Source organism: Callithrix jacchus, chromosome 9 (assembly GCF_049354715.1).
Source record: "Callithrix jacchus isolate 240 chromosome 9, calJac240_pri, whole genome shotgun sequence".
NCBI lineage: Eukaryota > Metazoa > Chordata > Mammalia > Primates > Cebidae > Callithrix > Callithrix jacchus.
This window is the reverse complement of record NC_133510.1, coordinates 77,069,542-77,096,916: the sequence shown is the minus strand read 5'-3', so window position 1 is coordinate 77,096,916 and position 27,375 is coordinate 77,069,542.

Below are 27,375 nucleotides of genomic sequence, written 5' to 3'. Positions count from 1 at the left end.
TCCACTTTGTCAGTTTATGTCTTCTAGGAAATTCATCTATTTTATCTGTTGTTAAATTAATTGCCAGTAAGTTATTTATAATGTTTCCTTTGACTGGCAATAGTATCTGCCATATCCTTTACTGATTGTAGGATGTATAGTGATTTTTTTTCTTTTATTTCAGATATCAGTCACTTTTTTCCCGCTCTGGTCAGTCTGCCATAAGTTTTATCAATATTACTGATTTTTTTTTAAAAGAAAAACTGCTTTTGGTTTTATTGATATTCTTTATTAATTTTCTATTTTTTATTTTTTTATCCTTTTTCTTGTGTTTATGATTTTTGTATTCAATTTAATTTGCATTTAATATTTTCTTCCATTCTCAGCTTTTTTGGGTGATAACTTAAGCCATGGATTTGAGATATTTCTATTTTTCTTATATAACATGTAAATCTATACATTTTCGTGAATGCACTCCTTTTTGTCGTATCCTAAAATTTTGATTTCTGGCTGGACATGCTGGCTGGCTCATGCCTGTAATCCCAGAATTTTGGGAGGCTAAGGAGGGAGGATTGCTTGAGCCCAAGAGTTAAAGACCAGCCTAGGTGACATTCCATCTCTATAAAAAATTAAATACTAGCCAGGAGTCATGGTTCCTGCCTTTGGTTCTGACTACTGGGGAGCTGAAGCAGGAGTATCACTTGAGCATGTAAGGTTGATGCTACAGTGAGCTGTAATCCTGCCACTGCACTCCAGCCTAGGTGATACAGCAAGACCCTGTCTCAAAAAATACATATATATTTTATATTTCTTGTGCTTTCACTTTCACTGAGGTGAAAACGGTTTATACTTTCCATTGCAATTTTTTTAAATCCATGTTTCATTTAGATTGTGTTGTTTAATTTTGTGATATATAGGAATTTCCAGATAAATTTATTGATTTCTGATTTATTTAACATATTGATTTCTAGTTTAATATCCTTGTCAAAGGACATACTTTGGATTTTTTTTTTTAACAGAGAATTTGAAAACATTGCATATTCATCTATTGCTGGTTGACATGTTCTATAAATATCAATTAGATCAATTTTCTTTTTAATGTCCTTTAAGTGTTCTGTATTTTTGCTAATTTTCTGTCTTTTTTGTTAAATCTAAAACCAATAGAAGCATGCATGTTGAAAACTCAAATAATAACTTTCCCCTCTACTCTCCTTCTGATATTCCAAATATACATATTTAGGTTACTGGGTGTTGTTACATTGCTCCCTGCAGCTCTGTTCTTTTCTTTTCTTTCTTTCTTTTTTTTTTTTTTTTTTGAATCCATGTCTTTCTCTTTTGCCAGGCTGAAGTGCAGTGGCGCTATATCAGCTCACTGCAACCTCCACCTCCGAGGTTCAAGTGATTCTCCTGCCTCAGCCTCCTGAGTAGCTGAAACTACAGGTGCTTGCCACCACGCTCAGCTAACTTTTGTATTTTTAGTAGAGACAGGGTTTTACCATGTTGGCCAGGATGGTCTCAATCTCTTGATCTTGTGGTCTGCCCATGTCAGCCTCCCAAAGTGCTGAGATTATAGGTATGAGCCACTGCAGCTGGCTAGCTCTCCTCATTTTTATCCATTCTTTTTTTCCACTGTACTTCATTGTGGATATTTTCTATTTCTACATCCTTGTGAATAGTGAGCCTACATTCTGCAGTATCTAAGCTGCTTTCAAGTCCATTCTGTTAATTTTGATCTTGGATCTTGTACTTTTCATCTTTTAGAAAGTTTAGGCCTTTTTTTTTTTATAACTTCCATTTCTCTCTTCAATATGTTCATTTTTTCCTTTAAATTCTTTAACACAATGATAACAGTTATTTCAATGTCCTTGTCTGCTAACTCTATTTTCTTTCTTCGTTGTAGATGTATTTTTATTAACAAAAATTTTTGTCACATTTTCCTGCTTCTTGCTATGGCTAGTGTTCTTTTAAATTGTATGCTGAACATTATGACTCTGTGTCTGGACATCATTTTCTTCCTTTAAATAATGTTGGGCTTTGGACTGATAGGGAATTAAATTACTGGTGATTCCATTTGTTACTTTTGAGACACATTTTTAATATTCATTTGGTTATTTAGGGTAGCTTTTATTAAGTCCACAATTTGGCTCCTCTATTAAGGTGTGTCTTTCTGTGGTCTGTACAGAATGTTCTTCATGGCTAATAAGAACTCTTGTCTCTGGTTGATTGAAATTTGAATAGCTTGACTGCATGGAGTGTGGTTCAGCTCACAGCTTTCCGGTTGCTCTGCCTTATGGAATTTCACCATATGCATGTGCAGTTTAGCACAGTCATCCATCACTTAACAATGAGGATACACTCTGAAATGTGCATCATTAGGTGACTTTATCTTTGTGCGAACATCATAGAGTGTATTTACCCAAACCTAGATGGTATAGACGACTATACACCTAGGCTATATACAAACCTGTACTGCATGTTACTGTATTGAATACTGTAGACGACTGTGGTACAATGGTATTTCCATATCTAAACATAGAAAAGGAACAGTAAAAGTATGATATTATAATTTTATGGGACCACCATTTTATGTGTCATCCATTGTGGACCAAAACATCATTATATTATATAGTACATGCCAGTAGTTGTGATGATTAATTTTATGTGTCAAATTGGTTTGGCTAGAGTACCCAGTTATTTATTCAAGCACTGGTAAGTGTTGTTGTGAAGGTGTTTTTGTGGATATGGTTAACACCTACAATCAGTTGACTTTAAGATTACTCTTGATGAGGTGGGTGAGTCCCATCCAACCAAACTGAAGGCCTTAAGAGTAAAAATTGATGTTTTCTGCAGAAGAAAAGATTCTACCCCCATGACTGTAGTATCAACAACTGTTTGAGATTTCAGTCTGCCAGCCAATTCCTTAAAATCTCTCTCTCTCTCTCTCTCTCTCTCTCTCTCTCTCTCTCTCTCTCTCTCTCTCTCTCTCTCTCTCTCATTGGCTCTGTTGTTTTAGAAAACTCTAATACAGTAGTCAATAAAGACTCAAAGGGATAAGGAATGGAAGTTTCTGGAACTTTTTAAAAAGTTGTACCATTTGGCTCCTCCTTTCTGGAATTTAGCTCTTCAACTTTCAAGTGCCACACAATCGGAGAAATCCAATCTCTGGCTTCTCACTTAGACTTTTTCTTCCTGATCCTTGTTTTGTAATGTGCACCAGGCACAATTTGGGGGAGTCATAGGGTTTACAATATTTGTTTCTTTTATTTTATTGATCACACTTCCACACTGCCAGTTGTCTAATGACTTGAAACAGCTGTTTCATATATTGTGTAGTTTGTCCAGTTGTTTATGATGGGAGGTTGAATTCAGTCCTTCTTATTCCATTTTGGTCCGAAGCTTGTCTCTTGATCTTCATCATTAGTAAGGCAAGAACTCAATCAACTAAGAATCTTCATTTTAAAATGGAAAATCTTTATATTTTATTAGGAAGCAGATATTCATTGTTCTGTTTTCAGCAAAGTAGAAATAGAAAAATTTTGTATAAATACATTTTCTCTCATATGTTTGCATTGCAATTTACTTTCACACTGAAGTAGCCTTACGTTTTGATATGAGCTAGTGTGTAAGCAATCTTTTCTGCCTTCTTATGCTGTCTTGATAGGGAGTCTGAGTAAACCCTGGTCCAGTGAAAGGTCACAATCTGTTATTTGTTTAATATGTTATTTTATATGTGCTCAGAACCATGATCTTTGGGCATTCTTGACAAATGTATGTAATAGACCTCTCATCCCTACTTATGACTAGCTGGTCAGCTACCTCTTTATAGATTTCTTTTATTGCTTTGGGGCATCAGCTTGCCAGAGGTTGAAAAAGAATATCCTCTCTGAGCCTAATGTTACAATTCCCACTCCTTCCTCTTCTTACCACTTTTCTGGGCTAACGAGTTTTTCAGAACTTTTCCTCCTGGGTTCACATGCTGCTGCTCCTTTTCTTCTTTTATTGATTCATTTCTGGTCTAGTATAACTGGAGAATTACTCTTCACAGCATTACATTTTTGTATTATTTTTTCCATTTCAGTAAGTATATGATGGATATAAGACTTAGTTTCCTTTCCTATGTAATAATGATTGAGTTGCACATAATGAACAAATAGAAAATGTTTTATATATGATAGCCTAATGGAAACACTTTTCCTTGTTTAAAAAACACAGTGTCTTCCATTTTTATGTCTATTTGATGCTTTTCTCAACTCTCAATTTAGCTTTCCCTGGTGGGAGTCATCATTACTTGCTCTTGGCAAGTAGAAAGATTGCAACATAGTCATTTAGCTTCTCCCATTTCCTTTATCCCATATTTTTTAAGTCACCCCTGTAATGAGATGGTCATAAAGCTATTTCGTTTGCATTCTCCAATTCCACTTTTTTTCTCTTCTGAAGTACTATCCTATGTACCTTGTACTCTATTTGAATCCCAGGTTAAAATGTTGTGTGTTAGCTATATATATTGTCTCAGTCATGACAAGGGTAGCTGTGTTTTGACTAATATTTATGCATCCTTGAGAGGGTGGTAATTGTATGACCCTGATTTGTGTCATATTAATGTCTATAATAATTATGTTAATATTATTAAAGAATAAAATCAATCCATGAGATTGAATGTCCTCATTATCTGTTGCATTGTTTACTTTTAGTTTTATGGTTATCTTATCAAAAATAATAAATTTATTGAAGACACTCAAAGAATATTACTCAAAAAATTTCTTACTTCATTTTGCTTCCTTAGCACTTAGGGCAGTGAAAATGTCTAGTCAATAAATAGTGTTTGTCTGAAATCAATGGGGTCATTTTAAAGCATTTTCAAATAAATGTATGTTGGAAATAATATGTTGTGATTTTAACATATCATCATATTAAGAAATAAATATCATATTCAGAATCATGCTATTCTCATTTATTTCTTTATCATATAAAATTTCAGTTGGCAGACATTCATTTTAATATAGAATCTGAAATCATCTTCTCTCTGAAACTCTGCCACTGTTAAACTCAAGACTTTTATATATATTGCCTAAAATAAATATTCTCTCTAGGTAAGTTTATTTTTATTAGTCATTCTCTGACTATATAGATGACCAACAGAATTTTTCTTTTTAAATATAGAATTTAAATTTTTATGGTTAACTAAAAAGCTGTGAAGACATGGGATCAATGTTATTATCTTTTTAATGTTTGGAATATCCATTTTAGCTAATTTAAAATAAAACTATCCTATTCATAAAATTTAGCACTCTATTATTTCCTACTTCCATTTCTATAACAAGGGATTTGGATACTTTTGGTTTAAAGCTTGCCATCATTGTGTCATTTTTGTAATATTTTAAAGTATTTGGTGAAAACTGGTTTTGATATTGTTTACATAGCATTATCTGAAACCTTATATTGCTTAGACAGTCAATATTCAGTTTTTGTTCTTAATGCTGCTAAAAAGAGCATTTTTTTAGTGTTAAAATAAAAGTTTTCTTATATCCTTTTTATTCATAAAGATGATAATAGCACAGTTGGGTAAGTAAACTTAATCTGAAAATTAAAATAGCTAAAAAAGTGTCAAATTAGTCATAGTTTTAAGAGAAATGTGCATATTATATTCCTTGATTATCTTTAAGTACACCAAAATAGGGGGCCTCTACTTAGCCCTGGAAATACTATGATTATTCCTTACCTTTCATCTCACTTCTGACTTCCATCATCTGTTATAAATCATATGTACTAAATATTAACAGCAAATTCAGGGACCCATGGACCTTTGACTGGTATTTATGTGTTACTTTTAATTTTTATGTGACTATTTATATAGTTAGATATCTAACGTCATTATTTCCTTGAGCACAATCTTTTGTCACACACTTTCTAACCAACCTCTGTCTGATGTTGTTTCGGTTGGTACCAATATTGATCTTATTTTCATAGCTTGACAATGAAATACTGCAGCTTACTGAATGTCTAAATTTTGAATAATGTCACTTATAGGGAGATTGTATCTTCTTACTGATACTGCATTTCTTTAATTGAAGGTGGGTTATATTTTTCCTGTTAGATAATTTATTTTTTACTTGTTTAATTATTTGGGATGAACACAAGGCAGAAAAAATCAGATAATTGAGCTTAATCTTAATCTGCTTCTATTTCTGTAAATTTAAACACACACTTAAACATTCCTGGCCTCTTGCATTGATAAAATAAATGGGTTAGACTAGATTGTCTCTAAGAATTTTAGCTTTCAGTTTCTATAACCTAGTTTTCTATTTCACATATTCGATTAGATAGAAATTGTATATAAGCAATATTGGTCATGTGAGAAAGGATTCATTTAGGCTACACAGATGATCATTGGCAGAGGAGCAAAATGGAACATAGTGGAATAAACCAGCAATAGATGTGTTGCTTTTCCACTCTGGGTCATTGCTATTACACAGATCATTTGTGCTTACAATTCTTCCCCAGCCCAGATATCTCCACCATTTAGGTCATGCAGAAGAGATTACTTCAACAAGTTGGCCTTTTAGTTCTTTGGGAAACTTTAGTCTTACAGTTTTATCTTCCATTTTATCAACTTTTCCTATGACCATAGTCACACTCCAGAGCACCAGTGTTTAATTTTGGAAATTATAACAACATTTGGCTCCCCAAACACAGTCTCTAACCTTTTCATTTTCCTTCTCAGCTGCTATTACAGCAAATGTTCTTTCCCTTGTCTATTGTTTTCTTCTGTATTATCATATTTGGATATCCCCCTTACCCCAACTATATGCTTAAATTATCCAGTGAAACAGGCTCCAACCTTTTCATTTTCTCTCTCAGTTACTACTACAGCCAACGTTCTTCCCATGGTACCTTGTTTTCTTTCATAATATCTTATTGAGATTCCCCCTTACTCCAACTATATGCGTAAATTCTCCAGAGAAACTCAAAACCTGGAAGTATATAATGCCTTTCTTAATGCTTGCATTCAGATTGCTGAGCCTTAATGGATGCATACTGAACCACCAGGCAGATCAATAGAAGTATTCATTTATAATCACTAGCATCAGTGCCCCTGTGATGACTTGTGCAATCAATAACTTAAAATAACTTTTACAGCTTGGTAAAACTGTCCATTATCCATTATTCTCATCACATTTTATATTGTTAGTCGAAACTCACACTTTTTCTTTAGACAGAAAAGAGGAAACATCAGAAAGAAATTAGTTCAGATTCCCATTACTAATCTACAAACCAGTATATATTTTTACCCCTTCTCTATTCTTTCCTTTCTGCCACAGTATTGGAGTTGTCACTCTTCCTTTCTAAAAAGAGTGTTTAAATTGTTCTTTAGATTATTTCATTCCTCTTCTCTTTCTATCCAATGTCTTCAACTTTTAAAATGGGACTAGCTCTGCTCATTTGTATTTATACATATTAAAAACATTCCAGTGTAACAAAAAGGCCTCTATTTAAGATATCTACAACTTCAGATAGACTTTTGTGTTCTTTCTTCAGTCTAAGTTTCTGAAATCTTTGTTTCCGTTTCATTGTCTGTCATTTGCACATCAACCAATCAACTGAAACCACCCTGGTAAATGGCTCCAAAGACCTCCACTTCACTGTGATACAGTGGCCACTTCTCAGTCTTCTTGCATAGCCTCTCACTATCTTTCTGAATAAATGATATTCTCATTGACACAATACTTTCTTTTCAAATTTGATCCTACTTTTTAAATTCCTTCTATTGGTTTATATGTGCATACCATCTTCCAACACTGGATTTCCTCATGCCTTCTTTACCAACTCTATTTTCAGTTTATGCTGTCTTTCATGTTTTCCCATGTCTTGCCAAAGCTAGGAAGTATGTATTTTTAGTATGTACCCTTTTGAGCTTCAACTGTGTCTTCCTATCTGATCTATCTGTCTATCTGTCTTTACCTATACATCCATCCATCTATATAATTTATACTGAACAAGCAAAAAATCTATTAAGCTGGAGTTTCTCTGAAATTCCCAGAGGTGTAAAGTAAATTCTTCTGAGGTAGCACTCTTTTTCTCTTTCTAACCTTTCAATTACTCCTTGCCATAAGAAAAGAGAGTTATACGATCAGTGATTTTGGGGAAAAGAAAACCATCATGCTTAATTCAGTCTTTTTCCTTTACTTCCATTGTGTCAACTTTTTCAGTACGCTATTTTTTATTTTCTCTTATGGTATACACAGTTGCTCCAATCAGAAAGGTAAAAGTTGATTTTGTCTTTTCCTTACTCTCTTTATCCCTACATGGCCACCTAACCGTCTACGTCCCCAAACTGTCACTGTCATCCTTCTATTTTTGCTTTCCCATCTCCCTTTTCTGACTTCTCTAATGGTGTTCTCTCATTATTTCTTGCATCCTGTGCAGCTTTAATTGATATTCTAAATGTATAGTACTGTCACCATATTATTTTTTTAAAAAGTCTTCCAGAGCTTACCATTAGACGGACAGGCCTTGATATATATCACTGTTGTGAAAGGCAACAGTGGAAATGCCATTTATTTTGTTAATCCACTCAGGCAGAACCTTTCAAAATAAAACAGATTAAAATAGAACATTTTGGCCAACCTCCCTAACTTATTTTCTATCTTTTCCTATATATTCCTAATACCTATGATTAATATTCTACGATTACTAATCACATATATTATTGAGCACTTTTTATGTATATTCCAGTGCTTTTTTTTTTTTTTCTGAAACTTAAGGGGTGGATCCTGTGGCACTATTATTCCCCAGAGTTTATATGTGAGGGCAACACATAGAGACTATGTAATTTGCTCATGATCTGGGCCAGTAGAGGCAGCCCTTGTTTACAAACTCACTAGCATGTCTGCAGATGATAGTGCCACAGAGACCAGCCGTTGCCACAGCAGCTCCGTTAGGACTGACTCTGGAAATGACACTAGAGCAGATGATACTATATTCAGGATTATAGTTATTTGAGGATTATAAAATAATGCTGATAGAGCTGCTATAGCAACAGCTTGTCTCTGTGTCATAGGAAGAGCACTTCCTATGAAACCCGACAGACCCAAGCACAGAGTAAAAAGTCCACCCTACCTTGTGTGTCTTCAAGAAAACCATTGGGTTTCTCTAAGGACTAGTCTCCCTGTCTGACAAGAAGGAATAGGCATATCAAATCTATCTCATAGCTTCAGCTTAAAGAAAGAAAAAATAATGAATATAAAGGTTTTTTGTAACTCAAGATACAAATTGAAGCACTGTTAAAGTCTAATTCATTTACATTAGAATTTTGTTGTCACAAGGTAGAGGAAGAGTTAGGCAAACAGCTGTTTTGAGACTTATAATTTTGGGACTGTTAATTACTCCTTTAATTTCAATTTTGTTGTCTGTAAAATAGAAATATAAATTACTAATTCCATAAGTTATTTTAAGTTTTAGTATGGTGGAGGCATGTTTTAACTCCTCAATAAATATGAGTTCTCTAATGCATTCTTTCACTGCTCTAGGATTCAGTGACCCAAAACTCTGACTTTTGGCTGGTTTTTAATGTTTGTTTAGAGTTTTACTAGTTCCTTTCTGACCTTTAAAACTTGAATCCTAAAGCTAGATGCTTCCTTTCCACTTTATCCTTCAGCTTTTACAACAGTAGCTCTGAAAGAGTCAGGTTTGGATGGAGTAGTGCCATTTTCTGAAAGGGTGTCATGTATTCTTCTCCGCACATTCTAGGTATCATTCCCTGTCTGATATGTGAATACAGGACCCCCATCTGTGGCTTGTCTTTTCATCTTCCTAACAGGGTATCCACAGAGAAAAAGCTTTTAATTTTGAGGAAGTTCAGTTTATGAATTTTTTCTCACATGGCATGTATTTTTGATGTCAAGGGAAGAACTCTTTGCCTGGCCTTACACCCCAGAAATTTTCTATTTGTAATTTCTCTATTCTGTTCCATGGACATACGTGTCTATCCCTCTGCCCTCATTCACTGTCTTGGTTACTTTTGCTGCAATAAGTCTTAACATCAGATAAAATGATTCAGATCACTTTATTCTCCTTTGCCAAGGTTGTTTACAGTCTTTTTTAAGTTAAAAAGTAATATATGAAGGCACACTGGAAAGTTTTAAAAATAATAGCAGATTCATGTGTTTCTTGGTAGCATTATTTGGTAACTTTTGGAGAAAAACTCTCCCTTTTCAATCACAAAAGTGGGTATATGTTGGTTTCCCAAATGTGCTTAATCCATTATGAGCTTAAGACTAATGCTTCTAGATACCCATAATGGCTCAAGAGTTTATTGCTTTACATGTTTTAACTGAAAAGGCTTGAAGCAACATGTGGCTCTGGGTGGAAGTTTTTAGACTGTAGTGGTAGATATTGACAGGATCCTATTGCTTTCCTGCCATTGCAGCAACTCAAGATGGCTGCAGGTCTAAACTCTGATGCCGATGTCATCGGATTGGAGAGAAGTTTGGAGCAAATTCAAAAATGCAGCTCAGGCTTTTGTGAAGAGTAACTTCCAGATAGTTGCAGAGAGAATTAGCTCCATTTTCACATGTTTAGTTTCTCTAGTGCCAGAAAGGCTCCTGTTAAGCTGATATTGTTTACACAATTTTGGAGATAAAGTGATTAAGCAGAAACGCCCATGAGCTATCACTCCCAGGACTGCAGAAAATATTCGACATAGTAAGTTCCAGTGCTAGGAAATATGGCATCTATCTCCAGTTGATTCCATGCTAGAAGTGTTTTTTACAGCCTAAGGGAGTTGCAAAATGGCCCTGTGCTAATCCATATTCAGAAGTTTTTGGCAGGGAGGTTGCCTTATCAAAAGACGCTGCATCCTAAAGTAGGCAGCATGTTGTACAATGGACACTGAAGGAAAAAAAAATAGCACCTTCTACAAAAACAGGTTTGGAATATTGTGTGAAAAAATGATCGTTTCAATAAATTTCCAAATGTATCCCTTCTGCTATATCATTTGGTTTAACAAATAGCATATAAAAACACAGGGAACATACATTAGAACAAAAAATAGTGTAAAAGTGATATCAAGAAGCTTAATTCTTAATGACTTCTGCTGTGTAATTTATAGATAGAAAGAGACTTGAGGATGTATCAGCTAGACCCACATTACCCAGAATGGAATATTGGTGGAAAAGACAGACACCAACGGAGTAGAATGTCACTGAGGTTTATTGTTTTACTATCCCAAATCCTCCCTTCACCATTTTGTTTAGGGAGATTTTGCTCCCCTCGCTCAGATCACAGAGTCTAATGGTGTTTCACAATGCCCTTTTCCCTTGATTGCAGGAGTGACTATGTGACCCAGTTAAGCCAAACCTAGACTCTCAACCATTAGCCAGAGTAGTTGTTCTAATGCAGGCAATGTCCCAAGCTGGGTTGATCAGACTGATTTTCTAAGACTTCTAGGTGGGACTTACAGGTTAGTATCTGAATATTTGGAGCTGCTTGGGGACGGTATGCCAGACTGTTAGGGAGTCTGGCTCAAAACGCATCAGAAAATGACAGATACAGAGACAATCGAACCAATTTTTTTCTAAGTCCTTGCTTGTTTTTTCTTTAGGTGGTGTTGGTTGATAGCACTTTTCAAATCTAACTTTCTGTTGACATTCTACTTTTTCTATCAGTTTTTGAGAGTTCAATTTTCTATATTTAATTTTGTATTTGTCTCTCTCTGTCCTTTCATTTTAATCAGTTATTCTTCAAGTAGTTAGGCATTCTGTTATTCGTTTCTCATAAGAACTCATTTTGGGTTCTTATGTCTTGGTGAATTGGCTTTTGTATCATCAGGTACTGCCCATCACTGGTACTTCTTGTTCTAAAGTCTACTTTTTCAGATATCCATATGGCCATATAAGCTTTCATTTTTATTTAGCACCTATGTATAGCAAGTACAACTTAAGTATAATTCCTAGAACAGTAACTTATCTAGTTCATGTAAGAATCCTAATGCTTATAGGAGTATTCTTCTGAATTGGTGAGAAAAATCTTATTTGAAAACAATGAATGCCTTCAAAAAAGATTTTAAGCAGGTAGAAATTTATTAAAGGGTGTATATGGTTTGTAGAATCATGGCAGGCATTGAGGAAATAGTCTATGGGTTGAATGTTCAATAATAGTTTCTATAACCACACAACATAGCTGGCTCTCAAAGATAGCCAGTGCCTCTGGCATAAGCAGGAAAATGCAGAATCAAATAACTATAACTATGGGGTCTGAGCCATTCAGTACCATCATCAAAATGAATGTGTTGTACTTTGCCACCCTCCATAGGTAGCTTACTGTTAAAGCTCACACATGTGTATATGACTGGTGAAAATCAAACAATAGTCAGAAACATATATATTTAGACTAAAATATATTTGAGTTATTATTTGCTTTTTGCTTTCTTTTGTTTTGTTTCTTAGCTGTCTATCCTTACTGTAAAAGGGATATGTTATAGAAAGTGGTGGGAATGATTATTGCAAGCCAGTTTACAGTTTATGACACATTTCTTGGGCTAAGATAAGTTAAACATCAAAGAAACTATTACAGATTTAAAGGATAAGAGAAACTAAGAGTGAACATACATACATACTTGCATACATAGGTATATGTCTACATATGTTTGTTGAATATTGAAAAGTGTTCTGTTTTCTGTTCTACTTTGAAATGAGGACATCAGAAATTTATGGAAGAAGTTTTCAAAAGAAAGCGTTTAAGTGGTTGGTTGAGTATGGTGGCTTACACCTGTAATCCCAGAACTTTGGGAGGCCAAGGCGGGCGGGTCACTTGAGGTCAGGAGGCCAAGACCAGCCTGACCAACATGATGAAACCCCATCTCCACTAAAGGTACAAAAATTAGCCAGGCGTGGTGGCAGGTGCCTGTAATCCCAGCTACTCGGGAGGCTGAGGCACAAGAATCGCTTGAACCCAGGAGGCGGAGGTTGTAGCAAGCTGTGATTACACCAGTGTATTCCAGCCTGGGCCACAGAGCCAGACTCCATCTGAGAAAAGAAAAACGAAAGAAGGAAGGAAGGAAGAAAGGGAGGGAAGGAAAGGTGGAAAGGAGGGAGGGAGGGAGGGAGGGAGGGAGGGAGGGAGGGAGGGAGGGAGGGAGGGAGGGAGGAAGGAAGGGAGGGAAGGGTAGGGTAAATATTTCTGGCTATTTTCTTCAGTCTAGTCATACCTGTTTCAAATCTCATAGAATCTCTCTATTATCTACTTCTAGTTCTCTTATTCTAGTAGACAGTTAAACTTTATGATTTGTTCACCATGTCTCAACTTTTATCATTGTATTTCCTTATTCTTTTGTACTATATTTTGAACTACACTGAAGTTTATAGCCATTTAATTCACTACTCAAAAGTGTCTCTACAGAAATTCACCTGAGCCATTAAGGTTTTTATTACTATAACTATTTTTATTATTATTAGCTTTTACTTTCATCTAGCAAGCTTTAAAATCCTACATGGTTAGCTTGATTATTTATAGCTACACTATATTCTAATATGTCTTTGAAAATATCAATAACAGTCATTTTATTGGATTTTTTCAAATATTTGGTCATTTCTGTTTGTGTACTTGTATCACTTAACTTGGTTCTGATATTTAAAAGGACCCACTATTCTCCACAAAGTATAATCACATAGTATTTTATTTAAAGATAAAGATGCAATAAAGTAAAAGAGGATGCAGGTAGGTATTAGAGATTAAAGAGACATTCCACAATGACTTCATTTAAAAAAAAATTTAAACACATGCATGGACCATGCTGAGTCTCTGGTTCAAGCTGCCATGATCTATGGAGAAATCTTGTGCTAAGGAGTGTTCCTCCAACAAAAATTATCATACCTTTAAATAATCAAACCACATTTGTTAAATAAGTTTGGCCAGTTGCAAACCAGCTGTAATGAAATTGGTCTGATGGGTCACTAGGGAAATGTCAGACCTTAAACATTGCATCATAAATCCCATGGTTCTCATCTTTCCAACAGTCAAAAACCAGACATCCAGAAGTCCCAAGATAAAAAGACTGAGCTTTTTCGGTCCAGCTGTTAATCAACTCTGGTTCCACCTCACTAACATTTTATATTGAAAGGCTCTATCTTGTCTGTGCCTGTCATATCATCTTATGACAGTTTGTCTCTGGATCTTATAGAGGAAATATGGAAATGGGCTATCAGGATGTGGGTTTCAGTGCTAGTGTTCTGAGAATGGGGCATACAATTGTTTTCTGTTCTCTGATATGGGGAGTACTGCTCAGTTTTTTTATATTCAATGATACACATATAATTCTGTTATTTGAAAACAAACATTTCAGTAATCAGTATTTGTCTCAAGAAGCAGGGATGCAAGCTAGAGCCAAGAATGGTTGAGACTGGGATGAAGTTAATCTACCTGGCTAATACTACTGTGGTAACATTAAATGATATTGTTGGTCTCTCTCTAACTGGTGTACTAATAATACAAGCTCATGTCCCAAACTGGGCTAATCAGACAGATTTTCTAAGACTTCCAGCTGGGACTAACAGGTTAGTATCTGAATTTTGAAGCTGCTTGGAGACAGTATGCTAGACTCTTAGGTACAGTAAGGCTCAGAAAATGACAGGTAAGGAGACAAGATTCACCTTACAGTTTAAAGTTTGTAACTCTCATGAAGTTTCCCAACTTTGCATCATTAACATGTTTTACTTATTGTTATTTATTTCTTTTTGAGACAAGGTCTTACTCCTGCCTAGGCTGGAGTGCAGTGGCACAATCATGGCTCACTGCAGCCTCGACTACCTAGGCTCAAGCAATCCTCCCACCTAAGCCTCCCAATTGGCTGGACGACAGGCATGTGCCATCACACTGAGCTACTTTTAATTTTGTAGTTTTTGTAGAGACAGGGTCTTGCTATGTTGCCCAGGGTGGTCTCAAACTCCTAAGCTCAAGCCGTGATTGCCTTGACTTCCCAAAGTGCTAAGAGTACGGGCATGAGCCACTATGCCCGGCAAATGAACAGACTTTGAAATACATTTTTTTCTCCTCATTTCAACAATGCTGAGAATTCTGGTTTCCCTACCATAACATTTTAATTTGCCATACTCCTTCCTGCATATGGATTTTAAATTTCCTGTTGTCTTTACCTTGAACACTTCTTTTTCTGCCTTTTTCACCTTTCTATAGCCCTGTAATTATTCATATCTTTTATCGAAAACTTCCTCTAATTCATCACTCTAATAAGTCTGTTTCCTCTCTTGGATTTTAATACAGGACTTGAATTTGACCTTCTGGGATTTCTGGCCATTGTTTTAATCCTCTACAGGATTTGTGAAGTTTCTTGAATCTGTGATTTAATTTATTTTGTCAGTTTGGGAAAATTATTCAGTATTATCTCAACTATAGTTACTTTCTTTTCCTTTGGAGAGATTTCAGTTGCAATTACTTGAGATTTCTGCCCTATTAAATTCCTTTTGCTGTTTTCCATCTCTTTTTCAATCTCTGCTTCAATCTCAATATTTTAAACTTACTTAAGTTCCTGATTATCAATGTACTTTTCTAACTTGCCTAATATGTCATAAAATCCACCTATTTCAGTTCTTATATTGTTTATTAATAAACATTTTATTTTATAATAGTTTCAGATTTACGTGAGATAGTATGGAGAGTTCTCATATATTTTATATTCATTTCCCGATTATTAACATCTAATATTAATATGGCACTTTTATTATAATTAGTGAACCAAAAATAAATTGTTTTTAACTAATATCCATAGTTTTTTCAAATTTCTTTAGTTTTTAATCTCTTTTAATGTTTCATAATTTCAACTATAATAACATATTACATTTAGTTGTCATGAGTCCTTAGGCTACTCCTGACCATGACAGTTTCTCAGACTTTCCTTGATTTGATGATCTTGATGGTATTGAAGAATACTCATCAAATATTTTCCAGAATATGCCTAAATTGAATGTATATGAAATTTTTCTTATAATTAAACTGAGGCTGGGTGTTTTTAGGAGTAAGACCACAAAGTTAATGTGACATTCTCATCACATTATCCCAAGGTTAGGACTCAGCACTCTTCATGCTAATCTTGATTAACTGGCTGAGACAGAATTTAATAGCTTCCTCCACTGGAAAGCTAATCTTTCTTTCTCCCTTTCCATATTATACTCCATGAAATAAAATGAAAACATGTAGCCTACACTTAAGAAGTACTGATGCATGTCATCAAGAGCGGAGTATCTACATGATTTATTTGGAATTATTCCATGTGATAGATATGTCTCTTTCACTTATGTATCTATTCAATAATTTATTGATTCCTCTATTGGTTCACATATGTTTATTTTACACATTTGGTTAAAACCCAGTACTAATTTATTTTATCACTCAAATTATTCCAGTAGTGGCCACTACAAGCTCCTTCATTTAGTTCCTGTGTCTTTTGACATACATTTATGATTGTGTGTGCATGATTTTTGCTATTTTTATAAAACATATTCTTATACTCTAGAACTACAAGATGTTCCAGGCTCACCTTGCATCCATCCTGAGCCAGTCCTATAAACAGCTATTTCTCCAGGGGGTCTGGTTCTGGTCCCTTTAACTGAATAATAGTATTAGAAATCAAGATCTGGGGATCAGGTGTCCTTGTCCCATTGGTTCTCCCATGGCTGAATACTATCCCATGTATCTAAAAATTTATATTTCCACGTTTTTTTTTTTTTTTTTTTTTTTGAGACGGAGTTTCGCTCTTGTTACCCAGGCTGGAGTGCAATGGCGCGATCTCGTTTCACTGCAACCTCCGCCTCCTGGGTTCAGGCAATTCTCCTGCCTCAGCCTCCTGAGTAGCTGGGATTACAGGCACGAGCCACCATGCCCAGCTAATTTTTTTGTATTTTTAGTAGAGACTGGGTTTCACCATGTTGACCAAGATGGTCTCGATCTCTTGACCTCGTGATCCACCCGCCTCGGCCTCCCAAAGTGCTGGGATTACAGGCTTGAGCCACGGCGCCCGGCCTATTCCCACGTTTTTTAAAATATGTAACCATCTGTATGGATATAAATCTAAACATGAGTTTATGCCTCCAAAACTTACCTGTTACCACATAAATAATTCTTGCCTCCTTCTGTTGTTTATTTAAAACCTCCAAATTTAACTGTAAGAATTCTAGCTACCAACATCTGCTATCAACTTATGTAATTGTTCAGTTATACTGTTTACATATAGTGGTTTAAGAATGGTTAATTAACTTTACCCTTGTAGAAACCAGTTTATCAACTAGAGCAATTATGTAGTTTCTTTTTGCTGTTAATCTTACAGATTCCCCTCATTTCAACAGTTACTTGAGTTATCACCTTATTACCCTAATCCTTGAACAAGTTTGTTTTATGTATTTGTAATTTATTTGTATTGTTTGTCATTTTCTGAATTCTATCCTAAAATCAAAGTCTGTTTCTAGAGACTCTGACAAGTGCTTAATGTCTAGTACTTAATGTTGTATTATCAGTCCAGTGCTCAACATTATAGTATTGTTTAAAATTTCACCTTCCTAAAAAAAAAAAATCCCCTCTATTTCACCAATTGAACAACTGCCTTCCTAAAACCCTGGAGAAAACTTATTTGTTTTCTGTCTTTATATAGTTTTGCTTTTACAGAATGTTATATACATTGTAATCATATAGTATACAGCTATTTTAAACTGTCTTCTAATTAGCAGTAGGCATTTAAGATTGATGTATGTCTTTTGTGACTTAATAACTCATTTCTTTTTTATCACTGAATAGATTCCATTTTATAAATATATTACAGCTTATTTATCTAGTTCTATTGAAACATCCTTGTTGCTTCTAGCTTTTGGTGATTATCAATGCTATAAATGCTATAAACATTTATAATGCGATAAAAAGGTAATTTGTGTGGACATGTTCTTAATCTGTTAGGTAAACACTTAGCAGCAGGGGATTGCTGGATCTTATAGTGAAAATATGTTTAGCTTTGGAAGGAATTGCCAAATTGTCTTCAAAATGTCCTTGTCAAGAGTTGGTATTTTTGGGTTTGTTTTTTGTTTATTTTGTTTTATTTATATTTAAGGATTCTAGCCACTCTAGTAAGTATGTAATAGTATCTCATTGTCATTTTAATTACCAATTCTGTAATAACAAATGATATTGAACATCCTTTTATTTACTTAAGATATCTGTATATCAACTTGGTTAGGTGTCTGATATTCAGATACTTTGCCCATCTTTAGTTGAGCTGTTCACTTTATTGTTGAGTTTTAAAAGTCTGTTGCATATTAGATATAAGTCCCTCATCAGATATGTGTTTTGCAAATATTTTCTTCCAGTTTGTGGCTTATCTTTCCATTCCTTTCATAGTGTCATTAGCAGAAGTTTATAATTTTGATACTTAAATTTGTGGATTGTGCTATTATTGTTGTATTTTAAAATCTATCATAAAACCCAAGTCATATACATTGTTTGTTTTCTTCAAGAAATTCTATCATTTGTACTTTACGTTCACCAATTTTGAGTTAATTTTAACAAAAGTGTAAGATGTTTAAATTCGTATTTTGCATATGGATGATAGAGTTTAGATGTTCGTCCCCTCCAAATGGCATGCTGAAATGTGATTCCCAATGCTGGAGGTGGGACCTAGTTGAAGGTGTTTTGATCCCGGAGGCAAATCTCTCATGAACAGCTTGATGCACTTCTCATGGTAATGAGTGAGTTAACACTCTGTCAGTTCACGTGAGAACTGGTTGTTTAAAGGAGCCTAGCACTTTCTCCATTCTCTCTTTTTGTCCCCTTTTCCAGGTGACACTCTGGTTCCCCTTTGCCTTCTTCCATAATTGTAAGCTTCCTAAGGCCCTCACCAGAAGCAAATGCTGGCACTATGCTTCATGTACAGCTGGCAGAACCATGAGCCAAAGAAAAGCCGTTGCTTTTCTTCCTATTATTACCCAGGATCAGGTATTCTTTTATAGCAGCACAAACAAACTAATACAATGGGCATCCAATAGCTTCAGCATGATTTGTTTTAAAGACTATAATATCTCAATTGAATTGTTTTTGCTTCTTTGTCAAAGATAAATTGACTATATTTGTTTAAATTGACCATATTTGTTTACATGTATTTGTGGACTTCATGCTGTTTTCTTGATCTGTGTTTATATTCTTACCCCAATACCAGATTTTCTTGATTATTGTAGCCTTATAGTAAGTAGTCTTGAAGTAAGATTGTATCAGAATGCCAACTTTTTTCTTTTAATTATTTGTATTGTTGTGTATTCTAGATCTTTTGCCTTTCCATAAAATATGTTGAATCAGATTGCTGACACACACACACACACACACACACACACACACACACACAAGCTTGCTGAGGTTTTCATTGGGATAACATTGAATCTGCATATAAAGCTAGGATGAATTCACATTTTAACAGTATTAAGTCTTCTAATCCATATGGCCTAATATATCTGTTTTAGAGAATATTTCATGTGCTAATGAGAAAAATACATAGTCTGTGGTTGCTGAGTAGTATGTTGTGTAAATGTCTGTTAGGTCCATTTGGTCTAAAGTCCAATTTAAGTCCAATGTTTCTTTGTTGATATTTTATCTTGATAATATGTCTAGCGTGGTAATGTGGTGTTGAAGTCCCCCACTATTATTATATAGCTATCTATCTCTTTTCTTAAATCCAGTAATATTTAGTTTTTATATTTTTTGGTGCATATATGTTCAGGATTATTATACCTTGTGGAATAGATTCATTTATCATTGTATAATGATCTTCTTTGTCTTTCTTTACTGTTGTTGAATTAAAGTCTGTTGTATCCAAATATAGTTGCTCCTGCTCATTTTTGGTTTCTGTTTGTGTGAAGTATCTTTTCTCATCTCTTTATCTTTTGGTTTCTGTTTGTATGGAAAATCTTGATTTTTGGTTTCTGTTTGCGTGGAATATCTTTTCTCATCTCTTTACCTTCAGTCTATAAATGATTACTAGTAAAGTGAGTTTCTTATAACCAGCATATAATTGGTTTATGGGTGTTTTTGTTTGTTTGGTTGGTTTTTGAGATAGTATCTTACTCTGTCACCCAGCCTGGAGTGCAGTGGCGTATTCTCGGCTCACAGCAACCTCCGCCTCTCAGGGTCAAGTGATTTTCCTGGCTCAGCCTCCCCATTAGCTGAGACTACAGGCATGCACCACCATGCCCAGATAAGTTTTATATTTTTAGTAGAGATGGAGTTTTACCACATTGACCAGACTGGTCTTGAACTGCTGACCTCATGTTATCCACCTGTCTCAGCCTCCCAAAGTGCTTGCATTACAGGTGTGACCCACTGTGCCCAGACAGGTTACGGGTTTTTAAAAATCCATTTGGCAAATCTACATCTTCCAAGTAGAGCATTTAAGCAGTTTACCTTCAAGGTTAATATTGATATGTGAGGTTTTGTTCCTGCCATATGTTCATTATTATCTAGTTGCTTTGTACGTTCTTTGTTTTCCCCTGTCTGTTTTCTTTGTGATTTGGTGGACTTCTCTCATGTTGCCATTTTATTTCTTTCTCTTCTTCATTTGTGTAATTGTTTGATAAGACCTGTGAGTTTTAAACTTTTGTGTGTTTTATGATGGCAAGTATAGACCTTTCATTTCCATGTTTAGAACTCCTTTGAGCGTTTCTTGTATGTCTGGTCTAGTGGGAATGAATTCCTTCAGTGTTGGCTTCTGGGAAAGACTTTATTTCATTCCATTTATGAATCTTATTCTAACAGGATACAAAATTCAGCACTGACATTTTGAAAATAAAATCCCATTTTTTTCTGGTTTGTAAGGTTTCTGCTGAGAAGTCCACTGTTATTCTGATGAGGTTTTCTTTATAGGTCACTAGCTTTTCTCTTGCTGATTTTAGAATTTTTTCTTTCATATTTACCTTAGACAACATGATGACTGTATGTTGTGGTGAAGTCTTTCTTGCAATATATTTTCCTGGAGTTCTTTGAGCCGCTTATAACTGAATGTCTAGAATTCTTTGTATAATAGGGAAGATTTCTTTTTTTTCCCCCAAATACAAACTTTGCTCTTTCTTCTCCTTCTGGAATAGTTATGATTCACAGGACATTTTAAGTAGTCTCATACGTTAGGGGGGCTAGGTTCATTTTTTAAAATTCCCTTTTTTTTTGTTTTTGTGTGACTGAATTAATTCAAAACACCTGTGTTCAAGTTCTGAGATTTTCTTCTGCTTGCGTTGTTCTACTGTTGAAGCTTTCAGCTTTATTTTGTAATTTCTTCAATGAATGTTTTAATTTCCAAAGCTCTTTTTGTTTTTCAAAATATGAATCTTTTGGTATATTTCTCATTCATATCCCAAACTGATTTGGTGATTTTTTAATGTAGGTTTCCAGATTTCTCTTGCATTTCATTGAGCTCCTTTAAAATCATCATTTTGAATTATTTATCTGTTACTTAAATAATTTTATTTTGGTTAGAATCCATTGCTAGAGTTAGTGTGATCCTTTGGGAATGTTGTAACAGCCTGCTTTTTCAGACATCCAGGATTGTACACTGATTCCTTTCCATGTGTAGAAACTATTACTTCTTATGTTCAAATTTATTTTCCATTGTACAGGATTTAATTTTTTTTGCCCTTAAGGATGTGACTATGATGTGTATTAACTAGGGTAATTTGTCTTTGCTTCCAGGTGCTTTATGGCAAAGACTCTGAATGAATTCCTTGGCTATTGATAGCCTTGCTGTGGTGGCTTTCTGAAATGCCAGATGTACTAGCAGTGAGTGTACTGAGCATTTGAGCAGGCTTATGGCCTCCTGTGGACCCAGGATGGTAGAGGTCTCAAGAAGCTCATATGATTTCCCAGTGTTGTTTATTAGGTTGATGCAAAAGTAGCTGCAGTTTTTGCCTTTACTTTTAATACTTGTGTCAAAAGAGTTTGTATTGGGTTGTTCAGGTCAACTTCCAGGCCAGCAGGTGGCACATGCAGCAAAGATCTGACTGCCAGTGGCAGCAGCTGGGTTTGTGCCTGATCTTCATTTATGGAGAGCAACCCTCCAGGGCCTCAGGCAATGGGCTTGTTCAGAGAATACAGAGTGACCTAGGCTCCGCACAGCCTGGAGAGATGAAGCTAAGTGGAGCTGGACCAAACAAACCTGCTGTGCTTGGGTTCACTAATAGCATGTTCAAGCATCAACATTGATGGGGGTAGCAGGGAAGTCATTGGGACTTTGATGAAATGTGCTGAGGTCCCTGCATAGGTTTGGGAGAGAAGGATGGGACTGTCTCAGTGCTGTGGCCTTGGAAGGCAGGAATAGGAATGGGATCTGTTTCTCTGTCACATGCCCATCCTGGAGCTTGGAATATTCATTTTGGTTAAACACTGCTGCTTACTTCCAAACTGCAGTGCGTCCCAGAGCCATAGGAGAGTCCTGCTCCATGGCTTACCACTAAACCTCTGTGTGGTCTGGAGCATGGTGTGGGGTCTCCCCTAACAACACCAAATACAGCTAAACAGCTCTCCTAGTCTCCATGGCAGGAAAGCTACAACTTCATGCAGAGATGGGAAGGGACCCTGCCTTTTGGGCAAGCTGGGGCCAGGAGTTATGCTGCTGATGGGTACCCAGCTACCCTTCACATTTCCAGACAGCCTGCCCTATAGCTTGCCTGGGTCAACATCCCATGGAAAGAGAAATGGCCGCCTTTCAGTGGTGAGCGGAGAGGGAGGAGAAGTCCTCCTCTCTATGCATGGGTTTGTACACAGAGGTCACTCAGTCAATGGGATGGGATTTTGCTTCTTGCTTACAAAGCCCAGAATAGAATTTGTGTCTCTGGCAGATGGAGCTGCCTATCACAGCCCCATGTAAGGAGCTGTTAAACCCTAAAAAGTATGTTCTTTGGTTTCCTTTGTCCCAGAAACTTCCCCTGTGATATGCTACACTTAACTTTTCCTTAGGAGTAGTGCTCCCTGAGGGCTAGATCCCTGGAAACCCTGCAGCTGCCTTGGGTAGGGCTAGCACTTTGGTGCTGCTGCTCTGTAAATGGGTGCTGAGGAATGTTTTAAAGAACTCTCAAGATGTGGAGCTACAAGCTCTGAGGTTACCAGGGCAGAATACAGCTCCCCAATGGCTGTGCCCTGACAATGGTAACACACCACAGTTACTTGAATGTCAGGGGAGAGCAAGGGACACAACCTGAATTCACAGTCTGGTGTAACATTTTCAAGAAATCCTCAAATCACTACCCTCAATGGTGTCAGGGTTTGCAAGTGTAGAGGAGTTCTCCCACAGTTTCAATACTGGCAGTCTGCCACAGGAGTGAGGGGAGTAAAAGTACTTCCACTTACCTTTCCATACAACACCAAGGCCCTGGTGGCTCCCTGCCAATCTCTGCTAGCCACGTTGGCCTCTTGCTTTCTTCTTTTGCTGTGCCTCAGTTTTTTTCCCAGGAGTTATCCATTGGGTTCTGGTAAACCCTCCTTGATAACCTATTCGAGGTATGATTATCTATATGTAATTTTGGTCCTTCTTTTTGAGGAGAACTGATATCCAGTATCTCTAGTTAGCCATCTTGAAGAAAAAAAAGGAAAGTGAGTCTTCTAATCCATGAACATGAACTTTTCTTTCCAGTTATTTAGATCATCTTTGATCTCTTTCGTAATTGTTTTGTAGTTTTTGTACATATGTCATTTGCATATTTTGTCAAGTTTCTGTGTTAGGTATTTCACTTTTTTGGTTGCTATTATATATGAGATTGAGGCTATTTCTTTGTATACATAATTTTCTAAGAGTTTTTATCATGAAAGTTTCAGAATACAAAATCAATGTAAACAAATCAGTAGCACTACTATACAAGAGACCAAGCTGAGAATCAAATTAAGAACTTAACAGCTTTTACAATAGCTGTAAAAACTATATAATTAGGACTATACCTAACCAAAAAGTTGAAACACCTCTACAAGGAAAGCTGCAAAACACTGTTGAAAGAAATCATAGAATACACAAACAAATGGAAACACATCCCATGTTATGGATGGGTAGAATCAATATTGTGATGTGGCCATGCTACCTAAAGTAATTTATAGATTCAATGCTATTCACATTAAACTACCATTGACATTCTTCACAGAATTTGAAAAAGAAACTATTTTAAAATTCATACGGAACCAAAAAAGAGCCTACATAGCCAAAGCAAAACTAAACTAAAAGAACAATTCTGGAAGCATCACATAACCTGAGTTCAAGCTATATTACAAATCTATACTCATCACAAAACCACGGTACTGGTGTAAAAATAGGCATGTAGACCAATGTAACAGAATAGAGAACCCAGAAAAAAGGCCAAATACAGCCAACCAATCTTCAACAAAGCAAACAAAAACATAAAGTGAGGAAAAGACACCTTATTCAACAGATGATGCTGGGATAATTGTAAGCTACATGTACAAGAATGAAATTGGATTATCATCTCTCATACAACAATCAACTCAAAATGGATCAAGGACTTAAATGTTCAGTCTGAAATCATAAAAATTCTATAAGGTAACATCATAAAAAGCCAACTAGACATTAGCTAAGGCAAAGACTTCATGACCAAGAACTCAAAAGCAAATGAAACAAAAGCAAAGATAAATGGATGGGACTTAATTAAACTAAAAAGCTTCTGCACAGCAAAAGAAATAATCAGCAGAGCAAACAGACAACCCACAGAGTGGGAGAAAATCTTTTCACACTGTGCATCTGACAAAGGATTAATATCCAGAAACCACAAGAAATTCAAACAAATTAGCAATAAAAAAAAATAATGGCCATCAAAGTGGGCTAATGACATGAATAGAAATGGCCATCAATAAGTGGGCTAATGATATGAATAGAAAATTTTCAAAAGAAGATATTCAAATGGCCAACAAACCTGAAAAAATGCTCAATATTGCTAATTATCTGGGAAGTGCAAATCAATCACAATGCTATACCACCTTACTCCAACGAAGATGGCCATATTTTAAAAATAAAAAATAATAGATGTTGACATAGATGTAGTGGAAAGGGGACACTTTTCCACTGATGGTGGGAATATAAATTAGCACAACTACTATGGAAAACAGTGTGAGGATTCCTTAAAGGACTAAAAGTAGAACTACAATTTAATTCAGAAATCCCACTACCTGGAGGAAAATAAATCATTATATTAAAAAAACACTTGCACATGCATGTTTGGAGCAGCACAATTCACAATTGCAAAAATATGGAACCAGCCCAAATGCCCATCAATCAATGAGTGGATAAAGAGAATGTGATATATATCATAGAATACTACTCAGCCATAAAAACGAATGAAATAATATGCACAGCAAACTGGATGGAGTTGGAGACCATTATTCTAAGTGAAGTAACTCAGGAATGGAAAATGAAACATCACATGTTTTAGTTTGTGTTCTTACTGTTATAAAGAACTGCCCTAGCCTGAGTAATTTATAAAGGGAAAAGGTTCAATTGACTCACGGTTTAGCATGGCTGTGGAGGCCTTAGGAAACTTAATATGGCAGAAAGTGAAGGCGGAATCAAGGCACTTTCTTCACCGGGCAGCAGGAAGAAAAAGTGCTGAATGAAGAGGGTAGAGTTCCTTATAAAGCCATCAGATAGTGTGAGAACTCACTCAGTATCATAAGAACAGCATAGAGGAAACAGCCCTCATGATTCCACTATCTCTAACTGGTCTCTCCCTTGACATGTGGAGGGTTACAACTCAAGATGAGATTTGGATGGGGACACAAAACCTAACCACATCATTGTGTGTTCTCACTTTTAAGTGGTAGCTAAGTTGTTAGGACACAAAGGCATGAGAATGATACAGTAGACTTTGGGGACTCAGCAGGGAAGGGGGGGTGAAGAATAAAAGACTACACATTCAGTATAGTGTGCACTGCTCAGGTGATGAGTGCACCAAAACCTCAGAAAATACCACTAAATAACTTATTCATATAAGTGATCACTACCTGTTTCCCAAAAACTATTGAAATAAAAAAATTAAGGAAAATGTGGTACATATACACCATGGAATACTATGCAGCCATAAAAAACGATGATTTCATGTCCTTTGTAGGGACATGGATGAAGCTAGAAACCACTATTCTCAGCACACTGACACAAGAATAGAACATCAAACACCACATGTTCTCAATCATAGGCAGGTATTGAACACTGAGAACACATGGACACAGGGAGGGGAGCATCACACACTGGGATCTATTGGAGGGGGTTAGGGGAGGGACAGCAGTGGGTGGGGAGGTTGGGGAGGGATAACATGGAGAGAAATGCCAGATATAGATGATGGGAGGATGGAGGTAGCAAACCACATTGCCATGTATGTACCTATGCAACAATCCTGCATGATCTGCACGTGTACCCCAGAACCTAAAGTACAGTAAAAATAAATAAATAAATAAGACCTAAATAAATAAATAAATAAAAATAGGTTGGGAGCAGTGCTCATGCCTGTAATCTCAGGATTTTGAGAGGCCAAGGAAGGCAGATCACCTAGGTCAGGAGTTCGAGGCTAGCCTGGCCAACATGGTGAAACTTCATCTCTATTAAAAATACAAAAGTTAGCTGGATGTAAGGGTGCACACCCACCTTCTCAGGAGGCTGAGGTTGAAGAATCACTTGAACCCAAGAGGTGGAGGTTGCAGTGAGCTGAGATTACACCACTTCACTCACTCCAGCATGGGAGACAGAGTGAGACTACATCTCAAAATAAATACATACATACGTACATACATACATACATACATGCATACATGCCTACATTGTTTGGTATAAAGTAATTTTTTAATTAATGAAACTATTACAACATTAAAAATAGAAAATATTAAAATATAAAAAGCAGTTTTATCATTAATGGAGGTTGCACATTATCAAATGCATCAATTGAGATAATATTTTTCTTCTTTAGCTTTTTATGTGGTGGATTATATTTATTGGTTTTCAAATGTTGAAGCAGAGTTGCATGGTTGGAATGAATCCCACTTGACCATGAAGTACTGTATGATTCTTTGTGTGGAATGTTGGATTCAATGTGCTAATATTTTGTTGAGAATTTTTGTATGTGTCTTAATGAGAGATATTGGTCTATAATTTTCTTGCAATGTTGATCTGATTTTGGTGTCAGGGTATGCTAAGGCTCAGAAGAATGAGTTAGGATCCTTTCTCTCTGCTTCTATTTTCTGGAGATGTTGTAAAATGTTGACGGCATTTTTTAAAAAAAATATAACAATTAACTAATTAACCCATTGGACCTAGTTTTCTTTAGTTTATTATTGATTTGAATTTTTAATATACAAAAATCCTTTTAAGATTAACTATTTTCCCTTTAT